The 23,231-nt window shown below is 41.2% G+C and overlaps 1 protein-coding gene across 2 annotated transcripts in view; it reads right to left on the bottom strand.

Moving 5' to 3' along the window:
* The window catches only part of SCAF8 (SR-related CTD associated factor 8), a 165,609-nt gene that overhangs the window by 44,265 nt on the left and 98,113 nt on the right, over positions 1 to 23,231 (bottom strand). The window contains exon 21 of one of the 2 annotated variants that reach the window (XM_080585245.1): positions 19,762 to 20,923. The exons of the other annotated variant lie outside the window; for it this stretch is intronic. The gene's annotated coding sequence lies outside the window, so the exon portion shown is untranslated. Of the gene's footprint in view, positions 1 to 19,761; positions 20,924 to 23,231 lie in introns of those variants that run through there. 2 annotated transcript variants of the gene reach the window in all.

Raw genomic sequence — 23,231 nt, 5'->3', positions numbered from 1 at the left:
CAGATAAGGACCCTTTGACAAGTCAGCTTCCTCTGCAATCAAAATATTTTCCTAGTTTCATCTCCTTACAGTCTGTTCCTGCTCACACTTTTCTGTATGTTTTTTTTGTCTCCTGAAATGCCGTGACTGCAAAGAACGCATGAAAACTCATTGCTTCCTCTGCAAGCTCTTAGAAAACTTATCTTGACATGCTAATTAGTTTGCATTGGATGACTAATCGTAGGAAGTTCTGTCTAGAGCAGTAACACTGTGAAAAGGATATATAGAAGTGCAAGTATAAATGAATTGTGACTCAGTCACTCTTAAAATTTTCTCGTGAATGTGTAGACACAACACCCTTTTATACATTAGTGATGGCGAATTTAGCTGGTTAAGTACAAGAATAATCTAACTTACAGCTACAGCCATGTAGATACAACTAGTTAGTCTATGTGGCACCATAGTTTGTCTCACTGTCTTTCCCCAAGATCCACTTTCCTGGCTCAGAGTATACAGCAAGATCTGCAGTGTGCAGCAATGATGCCCTAAGATCTCCATCCTGGTTTGGAGGGAAAGAGAGCTGAAGAAGGTGGACACAGCTGGCTTCAGTCCAGGGAGTGGTCCTGGCTGTTAGAGTACTACTGTAAATGTAGTCCATGTTGTCCTGGGTCAGTGAGCACGCAGCAAAGGAGCAGTAAAAATTCAGTGAGATTCATATTGCTTACCTACCTCACAGAGAATGTGGGAAACTAATTAATCTGTTTGAGTGATCTAACATTTTCTATCTGGAACTACATATATGGCCTCAAAGCTAACTCATATATACGTGTTATAGAATATAATATCCATTCCTAAGGGAAGGCCTTGAAGGGATTGACATATATGCTGATGCCTAATTAAGGTTTCTGAGAAGGCTTATTTCACCAATAAAAATCAAGCCATTTCCAAGCAGCAGAGCTCAGTTACTCTTATCCTAGATTTGTGTGAGTTATGTCTTAGTTATGTCTTTTTTTTTTTTTTTTTTTTTTTTAAACCATGCAAGAACCACGCTCTGCAAAGCCAGCAAATAATTCATAAAAATGTAAGGGAATCACACTAATTTACACATTCTAGTGGCCTGCAGCAAAGGAAGAAGCAGGGCTTTTAGAAGCACTGAATAATAACTGAATTGAACTCTGCAGCGAGCTGTTATCTAGAGAGATGGGAAGTAGAAAGGAAGGATGTTCTTGGATCACATGTTATGCTGCACCCAGGAAAGTCAGATAATAGTATTGCTCCTGATGTTTGTAAGAACTCTGCAGCCCCAAGATATGGCTAGGACAAAGCAAAGAGAGCAAGAGAAAAACTACTGAACTGAATAATCAGATATTACAGGGGTGAGTACTATATAAGTGCTTACAAAAATATCCAATAGCACCCTAGTTTCTTTTTAGTGTATTTTTTAAACATCTGAGATCCTTGTAGTCATTTCTATGTTGTATTTTCTTACCATGGCATTTGCTGTTCTCCCCTTCTGCATGTGTTGCTCAGTTACTCCTGTTGTCAAACCATTGCAGAAGACTTTATGGGAGACGTGAGGCTCATTGCAGGTGTCAAAAGGTTTAAACCTCACATGCATTTGTAGTTAAAAATAAATCTGTTAAAAGCTGGGATAGAATATATTCCGGGGAGAGTCAAAGGGGAGAGACATAACTTGTCTGGTATATTTAGATTCAGGTATGGCTTCCCGTACACACACACACATTTCGATTTGATTTTATATCCTAATTCCCTTCATCAGGGGAGATGGCACGCTAGAAGAATCTCAGCAAAGAACTCCCCTAAGCCAGGCTGTTGGGAAATGGCATGACTGTTTCATCGTCCTTCTTCAGGCTCGCTGGCAGCACAGAGTCTGGAGGAACATATGAAACCAAGACCAACTTCTGGATCTGTTTTGCAAATCCAGATATTCCTCATCCTCAGGTGTTTCTGAGGATCCTAATAAGAAAACAACTGGTAGCACTTTGCAGAACTCTTTACTCTGACAAAGTATCACATTGCATCTGCCTTGCATTCTCTTGGTTCCTCCCCTCCTCATTCCGAGCAGCTGTTTCTTTACAAGCAAACCATAGAGTGGGTACTGCAAAAGCACCTTCTTCCAAACACTTAAGGAAATATTTTTAACCAGTGCTGAGAGGTGAAGGGACCCAGAGCTAAGGGGAAGCATTGTTCTGAATTGCCATCAGCCCAGTACAGCTGTGGGAACCAGTCATCATTTCCTCTTGTAATCTGCACCACCCAAGGCGATACCACAAAAGTCTGAAAGATCCAGACCAGGACCCGTTACAGTACACCTACTGCACAAATACCATGACCAAGGCTTTCCATTTCTTGCTGTAGAAATTACCTTGCCTCAAAGTACAGCATCTGGTTCTATTTTTCACCTTAGATGCTGCTATTAACTCAACAGGGACTTAGAGGTTTATATTCCATTCTCTGGAAGATGAAGGCCCTGCATCTTCATGCTGTCGTGCTGCTTTTAGTCTGGTGGAGCTCATTTGTCCTTAGTGGAATTGCACCAGTATAAAACTGGCATAATGGGGCAGAGAATCAGGCCCATGGGCTGCAATTTATTCTGACATAATAGGACAAAACTATTTGTTTTTTAGATATTATCAAGTGATAGTGCTGATGAAATGTGTCAGAATAAAGCCCTGGAAAGTGAAGTCCTTTTTCTGTCCATTAACCAGGCACAGAGTGAATGGGAAAGCACAAGCTTCACCAGCAAGGCTGCGTGCTGCCCTCCAAATACGCCTGAAACGAGACCTGGGTATGCCCTCTCCCATGTGACAGGACAGTTTTGTTTCCTTGTCCATTAATTTCTTGACGTCTCTGCGGAGACCGCCAGAGGGGACACCAGTCAATGTCAATGTCGGTTGTTATGCTGTTTTACTGTGCATTGGAAGCGCACCCAAGAACTGGATTGGCACCCCTCACCCACATAACGACGGGATAACCTACTTTCCCTCCTTACTGACCTACTTATATTCACACTAGTGACCTAGATATGAAAGGCCCTATAACCTGCTTAGTTCTCTGGGTCCTATCACCATGAATGAACTCAGAACGTTAAGTGTATATACATTTTACCAGCGTAAATTTGGTATTACAGAACCACCCACTGGGAGAGAAGATTGCATGCGGAAGAGTAGTGATTAAATGAAGGAAAACATTATCTTCGCCTCTCATATTTTTAGACAAGGATCACTTGCAGCACCAGAAAAGTCTGGATACAAAGAGTAGAGATGGGTTAGCAAAAGGTAGAGAATCGCCAAGAGAATGTGGAAGAAATTGATTTTGAAATTTAGTATACTTCCACTGATACATAGTCTTTACCAAATATTATTATGTAAAGTCTCAAGACCAGCTGCAATTATTGACAACTCATGTTTTCCACACATGTAAAGTAGGGAGAAAAGTCTATACAGTACAGTAACAGGTCAAATGTGCCACTATTTTAGCCTGTAGTTAACTGTTATCTGAAAGAACTACCTGCTTCTGTTATATATTGGTTCAGTAAAAATTGTACAGTTACTGTCATTCCTACTGTCTGATGGGCTGCATCCTCAGGTAGTGCAAATCAATGCTCCTCCAGTGATCTGGATCACTGGGACAGTCTGGCTCTCAATATAGGTTATGTAAGAAAAGGGACACATACGTAGACGCTGGCCTGGCAGTAGTTGATATGGTAATAAAGATCAATTCTGTACTTGCTGTATTTCCATCAGGGGTAGTTCCACATTGGGATTCACAATGTCGGAAGCTCATATGCAAACTGGAACCTCCATACCTTTCAAAGTCTCATGACAGGAGAACAAATAGAGGTTGTAAGCTTTATACAGACACATTTTAGATGCTGTAAGACACAGAAGTCCACCCTCACTTATGTGCTTTCCATGTCCTCATGGCCAAGGAACAGTTTTTAGCTCATGACACATAAGAAACTGATAAAGCCAAAACATCACATCTAGCTACCCTTGTGGCCCAGACACCCATATCTGGGCCTGCTGTGGGAAATATTCAATATTCAGCTAGCAACACTCAAGTGTATAGCTTCGGATTTAGGGTGAGACAATTTCAGTACTTCATCAGTACATTTCTCATGTTAAATTTACTGAATACATTGCTACAGCTTCTTAGCATGTCACATCCCTGAAACAGCAAATGGGAGAGGAAGAGACTGAGGAGAGATGCTCGTCACCCTGCCCATTGTAGGCCATGATCCTGAATATACTATGCATACTTCTTCCAGTTTTACATCGCACCACCCTATTTCCTTTATCCACATCTTATCTATAGATTAATGTGTTTCATTCACGGAATTTGAGCGTGTAGCCAGGGGGAAATGAGTTTTCAAAAGACATTTTCCAAAGGCACTCATGTGTGCCCACGATGTGATGTATGACTGTGAAAGCTGTCACACAGGTACTCCACATGCTCCAGCACTGATGTATCAGCATGCTGGCACAGTGACACAAATACAGTCTTTCACCACTGGCAGAGTTTTGACTCTGCATTTTAAGCCTCAGTGATCAAAAACTGTTTTTCTGTTAACCTCTCACATGCCCTCTGCCTGTGCTAGAAGAACAGACTTACAGGTGGATGAATGTGTCATATACCACAAGCCCAAAATATTCCAAGATTCACAAAGTAAGAAATGCCTTTCTATGGGGCGAGCCTGCATCACATGCTGACACACTTTATAGTTATATGCAAGGGAAGTACTCCTGCTTTTCTAGCAATCCACCGTAAGGGCACTAGATTTTCTCAAACATCTCTGAGAGACAGTGAGCTGTTACAACAACCGACCGGCCTATGGGGAAAGGAAAGCCCAAGGTTTCTTCTTCATGGAGCAAGCTCATCACTGTGATCTCCTTTGTGGACTTAACTCAGGTCACTGTGTGTCTCTCTGCAGTTGTCTGGCATGAAACAAGGTAGTGTCCTCTAACACAACACTGACCTTCTTTTTAACCAAGGCGATTGATGCACAACTCAGAGAAATCCTGCAAATGTACTGTTGCAGTTGTATCCCCAGCAACCTGGCAGTTTCAGTCTCTACAAAGAAATGGATTTTGATGGAAACAAATGTGTCCCCTGAGCACCTGGGGTGTCCGATAGTGAGAGGTGCTGCGAGCACTGCCAGTTACTGTGCCCAGTCTGCAGGGAGAAGAGCCTCCTGGGCGCATTTTTAAATCAGAAACAGGGCGGAATACAGTCACAGCAGCTGGCTGCAGATACCAGACACCAGACTGCACTCAGGAAAGAGACCCTTGTTTCCGGTAAGTATGTAGGCTGATAGCTTACATTTGCACGGGAGGCTTCCCCCTATCAAATGCTATTGCATCTTTCCAGCAGAGCTGGTGCAGAAGTAGGAGACTCCCTTCATCTTGGATGGGCATTACCACCTTACTGACCCAACCACAATTTCTCCTCATTTCTCCTCATTTCATGGACATGTGGTTCTGCCTTTTTTTTGTCCCCTTATTTTGAACAGTGCAGTAGGTGTGCACAGCTTAAAGAAAATGCAAAACACCCGTCAAGATATCAAGTCAAGCCAGAGCATGGGTACAGCAATAAATTTGCTTTTCCAAATGACATTTGCAACAAAATAAACTAGGAACAGAAATCTGCTGGAACCTTTTTTCCAGAGGTGAATAGACATTAGCATGAAGTGAACCTATCCCTATTCAGTGTCTGCAACGTGCCCAGGCCTGGATCCAGACTGCAGCTCCACAGCTGCCTCACAAAGGACGGCACATTTAAAGAGCTCCTCAGAAATACAAAGCTGTCTGCACTGTTTCTCAGTCAGCACGTCTTCCCGTTCAATTAGCTTCAACAGTTTGACATCACTGTTACGCAGGACCCACAGTGACTGTCGGTCCTCCTAAGCCTGCCGCAGGAGCTGGCAGTGCTGCAATATGCAGCACGGCACGGCCACTGCGAAGCCAAGGTAATGTTGAAATCCCAACAAGTGCTGCACCTCTTGTGGGGAAACAGAATCCTCCTGAACTGGTGTTTGATAATTGCACTGTGGACAAAAAACACACCATAACACACCTGGCACTTACAACACTGCTGAGTGGCCAGCTTATGACAGGTGTAGTTGCAACACCAATTTGCAGATTTGTACTGCTGCTGAGAAAGGGAGGATGATGCTCTGGTGCTAGTCTGTGGAGCAAAAATTATAAAAGCATGAAAAAAAATGTGAAAGAAACAGTTTCTTTGCCATGTGGGCTGACAAAGGGGTCTGTGCTGATAGCGCCAGTATCTTCTGGGAGATGGATGGGCTCACTGTCCCCTTTGCTGCATGCAGTTGGCCTTGATTCTTGATAGCAAACTCTCATCCCTTTCCTGTAGGTCTAAAGCCAGTGGGGTCATTGCAAAATGCTTTCTGTTCCCACTGTCCTGAGACACACTGGTTGAAAGTTTCTTTTTCTCTTTTCTGCCACATTATTTCTCTGTTAGTTGTGCAGAATTAGCCACAGGGGTTGCTTTCTGGCATCACTACCAGGACTGCTTTAAATTCGGCACAGGGTTGGGGTGACACTGCGTTTGACCTAAGAGAGAGACAGAAGGTATTTTTGGCTCAACCCTCTCCTCCTGGCACATTCATGCTCAAACATGACAGTGCCAGTGCAAAATATAGTCTAAAGTGTCAAAGGAAAGGCAATGAGTCAAGGGAATATACATCAGAGAATTGAAAAACACATGAATATTAAAAAAAACCTTAAATGGTAGTGACAAACATTGATTCAGAGAAAATTCAATAGCAAGGTGTTTTAGACTGCTACCAGTTGTTAATGAAAACATTCCCAAAGTTTCACCAAGTTTAACATGAGCAATTCTTACTATGGATACTCAAAATGGGAATCTACAATTAGGGTGGACCAGAATTATTTAACACAGGTTTTCATGGTTCATTAAAAATGCAGCTATTTAATTTGTTTAAATGGTGAAAAAAATAAGTTTTAGTTTATCTGAAATAAAAAAAATAATGTTTACCTCTTTTTCATTTTTTTTTAATTTTTTTTTCATCCATGAGGAATGAAAACAGTAGGAATATAGATACCATGCTAATTGGGGAAAAATAATAAATAAATAAATAAATAAACTTCACCAAGAAATATATTGAATTTATTTCTTGAGAACTCTTTGTTAAAGGGAATGATGAATATAACAACTTTATATATATATATATATATGTATATATATATTCTTTCTATTGTAAGCCCAGTTTCTCATTAGAAAACCTCTGTTGATTAAAAAGTTTTAAGGCTTTTGGTTCAAGACCGTCATTTTCAAGCAAGGGGTTGAACACTGGAGGAACAGAGACAATACCAAAAGGTCTGGGGCCCTCAGCTACATGATGCCACCAGTGAACAGCCAGAGAGCACAACACACAAGGGAGGAATGCAGAACTGGTGCAGATTACTTAGTAAATACCTGAGAATAGTGAACGCATCCAGATAGACTAGAGATCTCTTCACAAGTGCTTTATTAGCAAAAGGAGGCTGAAATTACTAGTGAACATATTTGCGAGTGGCAAGTTGGAGAAGGGAAGCCACCAGCAAACAATAAAATTTGTATTAATTAAATAGAGTGCTGTCTTCGCAGACGAGCAGAAATAAAATATAATGGTATGGTTAATGGTAAATCTGCAAGATGCTTAAGCAAAGATTTACTGTAGGGGACTTTTAAAACGCAGCTCTAAAATATACAAAGCATTAAGGATTTTTTTTTTAGATCTATAAAACAGCAGCTGATTATGTATAGATTAAAGTTAATGAACCAGTATACTCTGAAGTGTCTTCTTTTCTTGATACAGCTCTGTAACTTCCATTAACATCAACACACTCTTAAATGAACAAATGCATTAGTCATGCATCAAATCACACCGTACATTTTGTTAGGTATCCAAAGACTGAAGTGACTCATACGGTCAAAATTTCTTTTCCCATGTGAATCAGATGTAACGCTTGACAAATCTCAACCAAAAAAAGAAGGATGGCATCTTTTGAGTAATATTTTTTACATAACCCAATGGATTTAGGACCCTGTCTGTAGATTAGTCATGCTGATTTCCAAACGGGGTTTTCAAAACTGTATGAAAAACACATCAAAATATTAGGAAGCATCAGTCAGCCATGGAAACAAAGTCCAGCTCAGCATTGCCTGATCCACAAGTAGCCAGTTTGCACCACTAGCAGTGAGTACCTCGCATTACCCAGACAGGATGGCCATGTTTTGCAATCACGTTTCATTAATGAATCAGATCTCAGAGGCTAGAATTAAAACTGTCCCTACTCTTTTGCAAGGAGCCTGCTTTATCCAACATTTTCCCTTCAAAAGCTCAGTTTGGTCTCCAGGTTGGAGATGAGTCACGTCACGACTGCAGATGACTTAAACAAATCATTTCCCTGTGATTCACCAGCAGCAGTTTTGCAGCCTTTTGCATACATTTCAACCTCAAGCAGCAACAATTATCGGAGCGTTTGTGTTTGTCTTTTGTAATTTCCAATCTTAGTTTCTTATATCCCACCCAAGCTCCTCAATCTGTTTCCAATTAAGATCAGATGGAGGCAAATGCCGACTAGTACGAGGAGCTTCACCACGTGCACACCATGTAATAGCTGCAGAATCTGGCAGCCCTCAAGTGTGTCACTGTGCTTCAAAAAAAGGCAACTGGCCTCACTTTGGTGCGTACGTCACCCTCTTCTAAGAGTTTGGCTTTTTCTGTGTAAACAAGGCCCGTGAATGACGCACGTAACCCTTTCCTCCTGCCTCGGTGGGAGCTGCGGGCGCGCGCTGGCAACGCGAAGCCTTGGAGAAACGCCACGGGGGGCTCAGAGATGTGCCCGCAGCGGGGGTGGGAGGTGGGACTGTGAAGTGCTTGTGTGCTGGGGGAGAGGAAACCTTGGCCCCGAGGTGCTGCTGCACTGCCGGGATGCGTGCCGAGGAACTCAAGGGGTTTTGCCCATGTGAGAAGAGTGGTGTGCCCCATCGTCCTGGGCTGAAGGAGGCAGCTGGTGTGCTTTCACAGCTGGAAAGCCATTGAACCTTCCTTCATGCCCATCTGCTTGCAGCCAGCCCTCTGCTCTGACACAGTAAAACCCACAGAGCTGGCCCGGCAGGCACGAGGGCTGCGTTTTCACTGATGAAAGAGATGTTTTTTGCACTGAGAACAATGCATGCACACACTGAAAGCTGTCCTCACGTATGGGAGCCACAGAGAGTAACCAAAGAGATTAAACTCGTGACTCCTCCTTGGAACCGATCCACAGGCCCTCAAATACGGGGACTGAGAAAAGATGCTTCTGGAGAGAGGGGAGAGGCAATTTAAATTCAAAATGCTTTGAATGTGGGGAATGAATATGAAGATGGGGACAGGAGATCTGCAGGAGAAGATGGTATAATAGGCTGGAAAGTGAAAGAAAAGACTGTTGAAGAGGGTTGAGAGGAAGGATGATAACAGAAAAGCCTCTTTCAGGCTCAGCCTTGCTGCTCCTGCTAAGGCAGGAGTGAGACCCTGGTAGCCTTTGGGCTTCAGCCTGCCCTCGCTGCACAGTGTGGAAAGCAAGTGCTGCAGCTGTGGTGGAACACAAAGCATAGCAGACAGAGCCACAGATTTAATGGAAGAAGAGACAAATCTGTCCAAGCGAATGAGTATTTCTACCCTGGCTGCCACCTCTGCTCCAGCTAGGCATTTCTGCTCACTGTTTAACCCAGGCTCGAGGGCTTTGGCTGGAGCAGCTTGATGTTTCTGGCTCTTTCAGCTTCAATGCCAAAGGTAGAGGATTTCTATTTGGGACAAGAAACACCCCTCCATATGAAGCAGCTCTTGGTAACCCCTCCTATTCTGACCAAGTTAGAGCAGATCTCCTCGTCTGCCTCTGAGTCTCTCTCATCTCCCGATAGAATGAAATGGGACAGTCTGTTATTTCAATCCATCTTTTCTAGCCCAAAAACACAGACGGTTGCTAACCAGTATGCCAGGGACTACATTCCTTCGTCTCTGCCTAACTGCAGCACTTTCTTTCCCTGCTCACATTACAGCCTGCCAGTCTGAATGGTCACACTGATTCTGTTTCTCCAAGCACACAGGTCCTCAGGCCATGTGAAGATGAGATGCATCTTCTCTTTTGGGCAAGCTGCTTTTCCCTTTTCCAGTGGGAATAGCTATGTACAGTAACTCCCCTCCAGTTCCCCACCTCTGACTTCACACAGAGACAATAAAACCTCTGTACACACATTCATAGTCCTTGCACTTAAGAGTGTCTTCTGGGAATTTCTTTGTTTGTTCTCAAATGCTCTATAAGTGTTCTTGTGCTCTGCAACCACTGCATCATTTTGTGGCATCCCAGTGAGCTGATGGATAGGTATTCGGCTTCATAGTCTGTCTCAGTCTTCCTTTACAAACAGCCCCAAAGGTCATTTCAACTCTTTACTGGCCAATTATATTACTGTTTCTTGCCACATGAAGATCCATGGTGAAAACAGGATCTTCTGTCAAGCTACATCTGCACAGCACGATACCAGGTCAGCGCTGACCATGCTGCTCAGAGGTAATGGATATGGTAGCAGCTGTGTTGGTGCCCAGATTTGCTTGGGGTGAGTTGTCCTGCCAGCATGCACCATCTCAGCTCTGCTCACACCAGCAAGCTCCCGTGTTGGGTATGACTGCTGACTGCACCAGCATATGGCTGGGAGCTATTTTACCTGTTGCTTGGCTTGGCCTCTGCATCGAGCCAACTCCATGGCCAACTGCACAGGCTGGTTCAAGCAGAAAGTGAATGCACCTTTGCCTGGACATAAAAGCTCCTCTCTTAGTTAGCCTCTAATCCCCAGCTATGTCTTCAGTGTGCAGAGACCTGTGCGGGTGTTTGCTTTCAGATGGGCAGCCTGCAAATGGGCTCAACTGCAGCTAAATCCTGAGGAATGTAGAAAATTCCTGCAATAAAACTGAGAGTGGTCATTGCAGGAGAATATGTAATTTCCCATGGAAGTAATGATACAGCAGGCTGTAAAGTCTACAGCCAGACTCAAAATGACATTTTTCTGTTTATTTTTTTTATTATTTTTTTTCCTTGTCTGTTGCTGTTTGAAAAGCTTCCTTAAATAATGGGAGAAATGGTGATTTGAACTGACTGTATAACAGAAATAGTAAAGCTGCCCATCAAAAAATTAAACTGTGTACACCCCAACCCTCTAAAATGCAAAACCGATTAACCCTCGCCCCTCCCGCCCTCCCCAGATAGTATATATTTTTCTTTGCAACCCTTTTATTTTAAATACTTTCAAGTGGGATTTCTTTTTTAAAGAGACCCCACCCAGCTCACGCACAGCCCAGCAATGATGTGCAGGGTTTTTAACCTTTTTGGACCTTTTTAGTCCGTTCTCTCAGCCTGACATCATTGCTGCTTCTAATTTAGGCGCGTCCATCGCTGTCAGTTAACAAGAAAAGAAAACACGGCTCTGCCAGGCAGAAGGAGCGAGACCGAGACCGGCAGCTCCAGCCCGCAGCCCCCGGCCCACGCCGGCTGCTGGGCGGCCGGGGGCTCCCTCGCGTGGCGGCTGCGGGGAAGAACGGCCCGGGCTGCTTCCTACCCCGGGGGTGAGGGGAGAAAGAAAAAGAGAAAAAGAGAAAAAGGAAAAGAGAAAAAGAGAAAAAGGAAAAAGGAAAAAGGAAAAAGGAAAAAGGAAAAAGGAAAAAGGAAAAAGGAAAAAGGAAAAAGGAAAAAGGAAAAAGCGAAAGGAAAGGAAAGGAAAGGAAAGGAAAGGAAAGGAAAGGAAAGGAAAGGAAAGGAAAGGAAAGGAAAGGAAAGGAAAGGAAAGGAAAGGAAAGGAAAGGAAAGGAAAGGAAAGAAAAGAAAAGAAAAGAAAAGAAAAGAAAAGAAAAGAAAAGAAAAGAAAAGAAAAGAAAAGAAAAGAAAAGAAAAGAAAAGAAAAGAAAAGAAGAACAGAAAAGAACAGAACAGAACAGAACAGAACAGAAAAGAAAAGAAAAGAAAAGAAAAGAAAAGAAAAGAAAAGAAAAGAAAAGAAAAGAAAAGAAAAGAAAAGAAAAGAAAAGAAAAGAAAAGAAAAGAAAAGAAAAGAAAAGAAAAGAAAAGAAAAGAAAAAAAGAAAGAAAAAAAGAAAAAGGAAAAGAAAAAAGAAAAAGGAAAAGAAAAGAGTAAAGCAAACAACTCTTAAGACACTTTGATTCTGAAAGAATAAAAAATAATATAGCAGGGCAAAGGAAAAATGCACCAGATTTACATCAGCCAAAAGAAAAATGTGAATGGGCAGACAACGCTTGCTTTTGAGTAAGAGCCCTTCTGAGAGGTGTTTTTGTTCAAGTCTCCCAAGGACTGCAATCAGTTACTCTGTCTTGTCTAAACTTCGGCTGAATATATAATTTCGTTTAGCTACAGTAATTGGCTCCTGTTAGCCTTCATGCGGAGACCCAGGAATGCTGCCAAAGATCCCTCCCGTTTGGAGCCTGCAGCAGCAGCAGCCCAGCTCTGTAATTCTTCTTCAGCCCCTTAATGCCTGGCAAACCCCGCAGGGTGTGCGCCTGCTTCTGGGACTGGGGGGGATCTGTCCCGGCCCCTGGTGGCATGTGCTGCAGAAAGGTCCCCTCCACCACCCTGTGCCCAAACAGGGGCATTTGCTGCCCCGGGAAGACCTCACTGATGAAAAGTGCCAAAACATGGCAGAATATTGCTTGTAAACCCATGTAAGTGGCAGTCCTCACCCATAAGAACATAAAGCTGCCCTTGGGGAAAAAATGTACTAGGAGCACGTGTGATACTTGAAAAGATGTTCTGACGTAAACACTAAGTGGTTCCCAATAGCCTAGGCTTTGTAGGAATGAAGATGGGAACACTGGAATGATATGGAATTGGGCATGTAGTAGCAAAAGAAATGGAAAAGATTCTAATCTTTGGTATAGTTTTATAACCAGAAAAGCATAAGACTGAAGATGTCTTATTACAAGGCCCTATTCATCTGAATTTGAAAGTTGTGTGACCCACGTGTCTCAGCTGCTGCAGTTTGGTAGCTGTCCATGTTAGAACACTTTGCTGTGCTTCTGGAGCCCGGACCTGGGCTGTTCCACCCCGATTTACTCTGGAACACAGCAGCTGTTTTGCTAGGAGCAAGCATCGAGAGATCAAAGGTGGCCACACACTCACACTGGCTCTGCTGCGGGCAATTGCCCTGAAAGGACATATACAGCATTGCCATGAAATAGTGGCCAAAATTTCCAGGATCAGCAACACTCATTATGTTTTAAATGAAGCAAAACTGGTCACTGACATCAACTTTGCTGCATGACCATGACTCAGTGCATGGTGTAACCTTCCCTGCGTACAAATACCAACACAACTAGGACTAGAGGAAGGACTGAGATGTGGTTGTAAACACGTAACTGTAAATATGTTATTTTGAAGTGGAAGGTGCCTTTCCAAACCTGAATGGCTGCATTTATCATTTGAGGTGTTACCACCACTAAAAATGCTTCATCTTTCAACTGGTTTTCATTTGTTTCTATTATTTATCATTGCTCTTGACTAAAGACCAGGAATCCTAGGCACAAGAGAACTCTTGTATGGTCTTGAAGCCTAGTGTGCCCCTGGAACTGCTGGAAACTTAAGATGTTCAGGTCAGATGTTGATAGCCTTGAATATTTAAGACTAATTAATTGCCATTGACTTAACTGGGAAAAAAAAAATTATATGTTGTTGAACAGAATGTCACATGGGTATCTCTGATAACAGGGGACTACTGGGCTTCGTCTTCCAAGACAATCTTTTCTCCCTGACTTTCTGAGCCTGCACTGGCTCATGGAAAATTTGGTTACGCAGGGAAGTCATCACAATGTAGACAAAAGCTTCTACATGTGGCAATGTACCATGATTTTCTGTGCAGTACTTTGCATCTCTGCTGTGCACTGATACATATTTAGTGTCTTGAACCACACCTTGGTCCCACAGAAGTTAGCACAAGTTTTGCCATTGACTTCAAGAAGCTCAGGATTTCATTCCATTGTTCTTAGCACAATTAAATCCTACAAAACAGTAAGAAATCTATGCTCTTACGAGAAGTTAGAAGGTGATTCCATATAAGCAGGTTCCAGGATCTGAAAAGTCATGCGTTACAGAGCAAATCTGTTATGTATTGTTCTCCTACTGATTGCCTCTGTCACAGCATGGGATGCTTTCCAAGACTGCTTTGATTCATCATCTAATATACATTGGTGTTTTCCCAAAGCTCCTGAATTTATGCCTACGAATATGGCAAAAACTTCATTATCCCTGTGTTGGAAGGTCTTAAAAACAAACATAGAAAAAAACAATAACAGCACAAATAAGCGAGCCTCATCACTGACTACATTTTATAAACTGTGACGACTGGGAAATCTAGCATTCTGGCATGGAGAATAGACGGGATGGTTAATGATGAATCACTTCTCTGGTATTCCCCGCAGAAGTCGATTGTAAAATTGCTAGAGAAATGGAGCTGGAATAGGAATGAATAACCTTTTCTTTTGAGACTGCCTTAACAGCTAAGTAAATTCCACACTGTTCCTGTAACAATATTTGTAATCAGCTATGTGAAATCAAGCTACAGAACTGGGTGAAGAAATGCTGATAATTTCAAAGCTACGCTAAAGCACTAACAAGTCCTTCTCTTACATTGATACTGCGGGAAGCACAGGGATCTTGTGAGAATGTCTGTGAAAAAAAAAAAAAAAAAGACCTTTTATTTCTTTTGAATGCCTTCCAGATACAGATGACAATAATTGTTCAACTCCACAGGGATGGTTTTACTTATGCTAGAAACTGTTCCTGTTTCCCCTGCTGTGCAAAGAAGACCTTCCACCAAACAAAAACGACAGGTCACATCTCTGTAGACTTATGGCATGGCTTCTTCAGAGAGCCTATTCACACAAGTACCTCACATCAGCCAAGTAGCACCAAGCATGATTTAGTGCGGGACAGCTTTTTCACAGAAACGTCGTAACTGCACTAACCGGGTGTTTAATATACTCACTGCTGGGCATATGGGGTTATCTGGGTCATCAGACAGGGTTTCCCTGTTGGAAACCATTAAGATCTTTGCTTTATTCTACCAGGAGGCTCACTTTTACATTATGAATTTTATTTTACAGTTCTTTTGTTAATTTGCTATTGTTACAAACCAAAAATAAACCAAGCAGCAGATCATATTCTGGGTCTCATGAAAGTTATTAGCTTGAAATCCACTAGATCAAGACAAATAAAGTCTTGAGAGAATAATCACTGGAACAGTCTGCATCTGTATTGCCCAGACACTTCAGTGTCACAGCAAAGGCAAGACTAATAGAAATATTTGATAGTACTTATGTGATAAGAATCTGATCTGGATCTTGAATATTGTTTTATGCTTTTTTATTTATTTTATTAATTTATTTTTAGAACAAAACATCTTGTACACAAATGGATAAACAGGCTATGAACAATATGTCTCCTCTGGTTTTGGCCAGCTTCCAGGATTTTACTTAAGGTGGTAGGTGATGTAGAATCAAATATTTAGTTTATAATATTCTGGCTTAATTGGATGTAATAGGGAGCTTTGAGACTAAATATGATTTAGGGGCTTTATATTGTTCAGATACATTTGGGGTTTTAAGGAAAACATTGTTTGGCTGACTATCACAAGCATAACTGAAATTCATGTTTTCCTGACACACACTGATGTTTGGAGCTTCACATTTCCAGCTTCCCCCACAGGCTGAACATGAATTATCTTCTGTGTACACAGTAAGTAAATACTGGAGTAAGTGTAGGGTGATAAACTGTAAAAGGTCTTCCAGGATTAGATTAACAGAGAGCTCAGGGTCATCTGGATGATCAGGTTTGAGGCCTTTTTGATCCTTCACAGAGCACAGGTCAGCAGACCATCCTCAGGACAAAGACAAGGCTTCTGCCCACACAAGGATGTCATCACCCTTTGAATGGTTACGAAGCCTGATTTAAGTATTCCCACTGACAGTGGATCCATTGCACTCCTTGGGAATTCACTATTGTAATTAATCATTGGTTTAAAAATGTCAACATGTTGCCCATGCATCTACCTTCAGTTCAGTTTATGTTTCTTGACTACTACCACTATGATGGCTGTGCTGCCCACAAGAGTAACCATCAGCTGGGAAAAGCTTTCTTGAGCTTGTTTTTGAGATACTGCCTGGCTACCTTTCCTCTTTTACCTAAGTAATTGTGTGCAAATTTTTCATATAGGGGGTGTTTTCCCAGATGAGTTCACTGCAGACCTTTCTGAGCACTCTGGTTATTATGTCCACTGGTTCAGCTTCCAACTCTCCACTGGGGCTTAGTAAAACAGTTACCATGTCCTGGAAATAAACTCACAACCAACAGTATTTCATTAACTCTGCAACTTGTACCTAACACTTGGCGTGGCTGCACATGGATCACCTATGGATGGCCAGTGACACACCACAGAAATTCTGTGCCTGTGTAGAGTCCAGTGACACACCACAGTAATTCTCCTTCATAATGTAGCCAGGAGCATGCTCTCTCTTTCTGACTTCATCAGCAAAGACTACTTCAAAAATAGAAGTGACATGAAGAGCACCATTTATCATTAGGAAGGAAAGGTTCTGGTCAAGCCAGAGAAAAAAACAGCCTTGAAATTGGCCAAGAACAGGCCTAACCCAAAGTACAAGGATGACTGTTCACAGCTGTTCCAGAAGAAAGCTAAGGTTATCATACGGAGTTATGCAGCCTCTTCCTTGCAAGATGGAGAGCAGACCTGTATGGAGCTCTTGGGGAAGCTGAGGCGAAATTAAGCTGTTGTCAGAGGGGCTCTCTTTAGGTAAGAGAAAAACACCACAGTAAGTGAGAAAGACCATACTAACAACTTTTTAAGAGGTTGGCATTTTTTTACAAGGTAATCATTATTTTTGTGTACTGCTGACTGCAGTGCAGAAACTTCTTGTGAAATACCAGTGAAGTTACCTAGCCCTTCAGTGACTTGGCTTATCTACTTACACATTAAAAGTAAAACGTATGCTACCTGGAATCTTTGTGAGACTGCTCTATTTAATATTTGAAAAGTATTTGGAGATTTCTAGATGATGGTCACAACAGAGAACTTAAAAAGTAAAATAGATAATTGTTCATAAAGTAAGCTCATGGTTTCTCAAAACCTTTGGATTTTTGAGGCAATGCCTGACAAGTAAATAACAATTTGATAGCCAACTGTTGAAGTTTTCTTTGTATGAATAATTTGAATCTTTAACAGCATGTGTATACACGAAGTTCAAAAGCAAGTGAATGTAACAAAGTAATCTAAAGCAAACTGATATTTGTAAAAGGCCTTGCTATCCAAGCAAAGACTGGCAGTAGGAACAGAACTGCAGTCTCAGGTAAGATTTTGTGTGATCAGCCATTGCAGAGACACTTAACTCATATTTTGTCACCAAAATCCCAGCTGTGACCTGAAGACTCAACTGTTTCTAAGATGTTTAGTACCCAAACAACACTGGTCAAATTACTTTTTCCTAAGCCTACTATTTTTTTCCAGGTCTGGGCCCTCAACAGATTTTCTTATTCTTGGACTGGATTATTGTCTGCTAAGAAAATGACTGAAGACCATCCTATTTGAATGCGAGCTACATATTTAGACATCAAATGCAGTCAGAGAAACCAACACTCTTGCCTGCTAAGCCACATCGTCCACATTAAGTATTTGTTCTAACTGTGCAAATATTGAATTGATCTAACCCATCAAAGTTAGCTAATGCTGTTTGTAAAGCCACTGCTACCACAGTTCAAATGCTTAAAGTTGCCAGAAAACAATGACTTTAGAAATGTTCCTTTGAAACTGACTAGAAGAGACGGATGCACTGTAGGTCTCTCCATATTCATGTCCCTTCACAAAGAAGGGCTTGTCCAGATGCTGGGGGAAAGCAAGTGGAAGACTCTGAAAAGGGAATTTATCCCAAGAACAAAAAGCCCAACCTCTGCCCTTACCACAGTGCCAAGAGGTTTGCCTGTTTTGTTTTGTTTCTTTTTTTAATCGCTCCCTTAACAGATGGGCAGCAGCATACATCTCGTCAGAAAAGTTCACCCAATAGAGTGGCCAGGCTTCCAGCAGCTCCCACTATGTACAGACAAAAAAGCATTTCTCTGACACAGGCCCTGCTCTTGAGGCAATTAGCTTGACATTCAAATTCAAATGGTGTAATGGTCAAGCTCAAGCATCTACAGATCTGGTGGGTCCAGCTGTCCAAATACTGAGCATACACCTCATCAATAGCAAAAGATATGCTAGCACGGGAGACTTATACTGCCCTGGTATTGCTACAGCACACAGCTCTCACTTCTGCTTTTCTGAAAAAGTGTTGGTCTGCAGAATAATTTGAATACCAAGAATGTGTTCCTCTCATTGCAATGTATTTTTCTTGTACTTAAAATAAAGCTGTTGCATAGGTAACTACTTTTTTTTTTTTTCCTACAAATCCCTGAAATTAATTCATTTCCCATGCTTTATTCTCTTTGCAGTGTCACTGAATTAAGGAATATTTTTGGCCATAAGAAAACAATGTGCTTAACTAGAAAGTTTGGTTTTAAGATTAGTTAACTGAAAGTTAGAGGTACCTGAAGGCACACATGGTTCCTCCATCAGTGTGAGCTGACCTAAAACTGAACTGCTGCTGAAAAGGTGTTCCCACCTCCTTCCTGGTGTCTGAACCAGCACAAGAGCTAAGTTCTTAAACGGGACAGTTTTCAACCAGACCAGAAAGCCTCATAGGTGTACAGCTGTCTGTGCCACCAGCAAGGAGGTGGTGTGACTGTGCAGGACGGGAAGAGAGGACTGCCTACTTTGAGCAGGGGCGCAGCCTTAGATCAGCTTGCATTGCTCAGAAAATGCTGCTGCCTGACCCCATCCACACTTAATGTATAGCTGTGGAGAGTGCACGTGTGGACAGTGTTAGGAGTGGTGAGCACCCTGCCATCCTTATTTGACTACGTGAAATGTAGGGCCACAGTGAAGCCAGACTAAGATCTCAAAGATTAGGGCTGTTCTGTTGACACAAACTCAGATGTTTGTTGTGAGCTAACCATACCTTCAGCAGGACAAAACCCTGCATATATATGCAGCATGGTAAAGTAGCCTTGTCAGGACAATGTTAACTTCTGAAATGCAATGCGCAATCTTTCCTCACGCAAATTCAGTTGCTACATGAACATTTTTATAGTTTAAAATTTTGTCTTCGAAGAAGAAAATACGGAGGAAAGAAAGAGAATCTAATTGGCTTTTATACTCAGATGTGCATATGCTCAGCACAATATATCACACACACAGCAAATCAAAGGCAGCTTAGACTGAGCTTTTCTGCAGCTTTTTCCTCCTCTACCCTTCCAGGCTTACTAATTAATAGACACCAGATGTCAAGTACTTTAGTATGACCATAAATCCAGGATGTGAAGAGACTGATCTCCTCATCGCCCTGGGGCCTTGTGTGCAAATTGAATTTAAGCATCACTATTGATTTGCTAACATTTCGTATCCCTCTGCCCTTTAACCTGATGTAAATAATGATGCAAAGGAGAAACAGTGCCCAACTGTATGAATACCTTCCTCTCTAACAGTTTTCATCAAATCTTCTAAACAGTGATCAGCAAGAAGCATGATTCTAACCATACACTTTGCAGATCTGACATAGAGGTAGAGAAAATGGTCAGAAACAAAAAATCTGAATTTAAATCTTTATTATACAGGCCCAAAGCTGTGGTCACCATGCAGTTACACCATCATGGGAATGATCTTGCTGAAAGGATCTCACTAAACAAGTTTAAAGAGACCACAGACTACAGCATTCCAAATAACTGGCACTTTAATGTTTGAAAGAGCGAAAATAAATAAAGGAATGGCAGGTATGTCCTTTTCACATATGGTGGGGCATATACATATTCCTTCTTTTCTAGAGCTATTTGCGAGACAAAACGAGCAAATACTGCCCCAAATCACAGACCTTTCATGTGAGGGCTCAGATAAGTTAGCTGTTGCTCTCCCCTTGGTTATTTAATCAAACACATGTTCTGATAGGTGGATATATAAAAAAAAAAAAGAAATGTAATTTTTTTTGTCTTTTTTTTTTTTTTTCTACTTCCTGACCTTTTCTTCACCTTTCAGGACACTAACAGGAAGTAATTGGAGACATCTACTCAAATAAAAGCCCTGGAAACTTTCCCTTCTAGTTTTCCATTATACTTTCATAACTTAAGGATTCATCACAAATCTAAAAAGGTTCAGGTGTCTCACAAAGAATTCATCATCTCTGGAATACAGATAGTCACAGTGAAGAGCTGCACATAGACTGCACACATAGTGTTATGTAAAAGTGGTTATTTTAAAAAAAAAAAAAAACATTTCTTAAAATTTGTAGATCAAAACAAAGCATATCTTATTCCCTAGAGGATTTTCTTGCAACCTGTTCTTCAATTATTTGCTCTAGGAGATGCTACAAATGGTATTAGGTACAATATACAGTCCACTGTTGTCTTCTGGTCCAGCAGAAGAACCTGTCTCTCCGATGGATGCAAAACTGTTCATTTGAGCAGATCATCCTCAACAGCACAAATATGGTCTAGAAACTCATAGAGTTTATGGCTTTAATTTATAAAATTAAACCTGCCCCAGACAGGTAATACTGGTATGTAAGTTTGCCACCCCTGGGTTCTGTCAGAAACCGGGTACTGAGGTGCTCAGAGCCGTCTCAGTCTGCAGCGCTGGGATCCTTCTGGCACTTCAGACCCAAGATGCGATGTGATGCACGCTAGAACATGGGCGCACGTCTCACTTAACTCTGCAGAGCCCGGGACATGGTAAGCTGCCAGAACCTCCTTCATCTTGCCTGTTGACAAAAGGAACAATAACTAGTCATCACTGGTTCTTGGAGCGTAATTCCAATTTCTAAAAAGTCCTGTAAATGAGACTATTTTTTACCAGGAAATAGCAATTTTTAATAAATTACAGATTTCTGAAGAGGTTTACCATCTTTCTGTTACTAGAGGATGCTTTTGAGGGAGAAAGATGTCTTATAGTGCATGGTTCCTTTATTATTAGTGAGGATCAAACATACTGTTATTTTAAAAGTATTAATTTTCCCTTTAATTGTCGATTAACTTAGTGTTTTAATGTATTATATATACCTCATTAGTATAGTATGTCTGTAAATAAGAGTTGATCTTTTATAGATTTTCTGGCTAAAAGCGCTGTTTAGTCTTTCACACAGTGTGCACAAGATACGGTATAAATAATTTAGACGATTATTAAAGAATTAAAGAATCCAACAGGCTAATAAGTGTCTTACATAGATTTGGTGTATAACTATCTCTGACACATATTGGTCATGCCAATTATGTATTGATAACAACTATTAACCATTTACTAGTGCTTTATAAGTGACTTACTCAGTGGGCTTCACAGAACTGAGGCTCAGAAAAAACTACTAGGTTAGCTACTCAGATTTCCTGTCAATTAAATTTTATCCAGATAGTCCTCTATGAAGACCAGGTACATTTGTTTTACAAAGAACTAAACCTTTAATACCACAGACTGAGAAAAAGAAAGACTAGCCATACCCCTGCAATATATAATAGCTACGGAATAAATACAGAGAGAGACAGAGGTATCTTTGGAGGGTGATTCTTCCACTCCTTAGGTAATCTCTAAAAGGTGTCCATCTTTTTTCTATTCACTATAATTAGGCTAAAGACTGACCTTTCACATGGCTACAATTAAGTGTTTTGTGTCCTACCACAGGAATCTGACTGTATTCACCTATTTATTTTATAAAGACCATTCATAAAACCATCAGACAATAGTTATTTTAAATTAATACTGACATTGGCAAAATTAGAAAAAATATAATTGCTTCAGTCTAATGTAAATACAGATATCATACAATAAATTCCAGAATTAATATTAAGTTTCTTGTTACGTACCCTGAAATTTTGTGAAGATACCCAGAGTGCATTTGGTATGTACAGTTATTAGCCTTATTAACCTACTAGTTATTATCATTTTCATATACAAAGAAATCCCTAAAGGACTAGGGCTAGCAGGTAATCTGACTGATCACTTCATCCACCTCTGACCTATGCTGTGTTTGCCGATGTTTGTCTGACCTATTTTTAAACTTCTGCAGGGCTGAAGATTCCAGGAGTTCCCTCTAAGCAACCTATTCAAGGGCTCCATTTTTCCTTGCCAGTTTTATTTTTTTTTCCTGATGCTTACATTAAATCATCCTTGCATTGATTTAAGCATATTATTCCCTTCCCATTCTGACAGCATACATGGCAGTTAAATCCCTTCCTCTTCAGAGTCACCTATTGCTATAGGAAGGCTGCTATCATGTATCCCTTCCACCTTCTCATTTCTAGACTAAACAACCCTTCAGTCTTCCCCTGAAGACCCATGTGTTTTAGATCTTTGACTAGGCTCATTGGCCTCTCCCTAATGCTCTCTAGTTGGATTGGATCCTGCTTCAGCTGCAGTTCCTGGAGCTGAGTAAAGCACTGTTGCCTTATCAGTACTGAGTAGATTAAAATAGTTACATTTTATGCCTTATTACTCCTGTTCATTTAGCCCACACTAACACTGGCCTTATTTGCAGTAGCACGATATCACTGGCGCTTGTTCAGCTTGGGATCATTACAACACAGGTCTTTTCTGCAGAACTGCTGTCCGGCCAGGCATTTTCCATTTGTATATTTTCCAGCTGACTGTGCTTACCTATCTGTCCAGTTCTGCAGTTGTTCTAATTTAACTGCTGGAAAGCTGATATTTTCTAGGCTACATCACTACTTTATCAAGATCATTTTCAACTGTAAGCCTTACTTCCAGCACACTTGCTTTGGTTCATGCATTCATTAAGCCTATCTCCTAGCCTTTCATCCAAACGCTCAGTGAGAATACTGAATAGTACCAGAACAAGAAAAAATATTTGCAGAAGCGCACTTAACAGTGTATCATTGAGAACTAGTCTCTGCATATGATTTCCAAATCATTTATGTACTCACTTCATAATAATTTATTCTAGCTCAGTTTCCCTAGAGCACATGAGCATATAAACAACTGAAATATATTGCCATACAGTGCTGTTCAAACAAAGCAGGCAATGCTAGTAAATCTTTTATAATGAATTATTATATACACTT

This window comes from Anser brachyrhynchus (assembly GCF_964034855.1).
Source record: "Anser brachyrhynchus genome assembly, chromosome: 3".
NCBI lineage: Eukaryota > Metazoa > Chordata > Aves > Anseriformes > Anatidae > Anser > Anser brachyrhynchus.
Note: the sequence above shows the minus strand (reverse complement) of the source record. Positions and strands in the feature narration are given on the sequence as shown.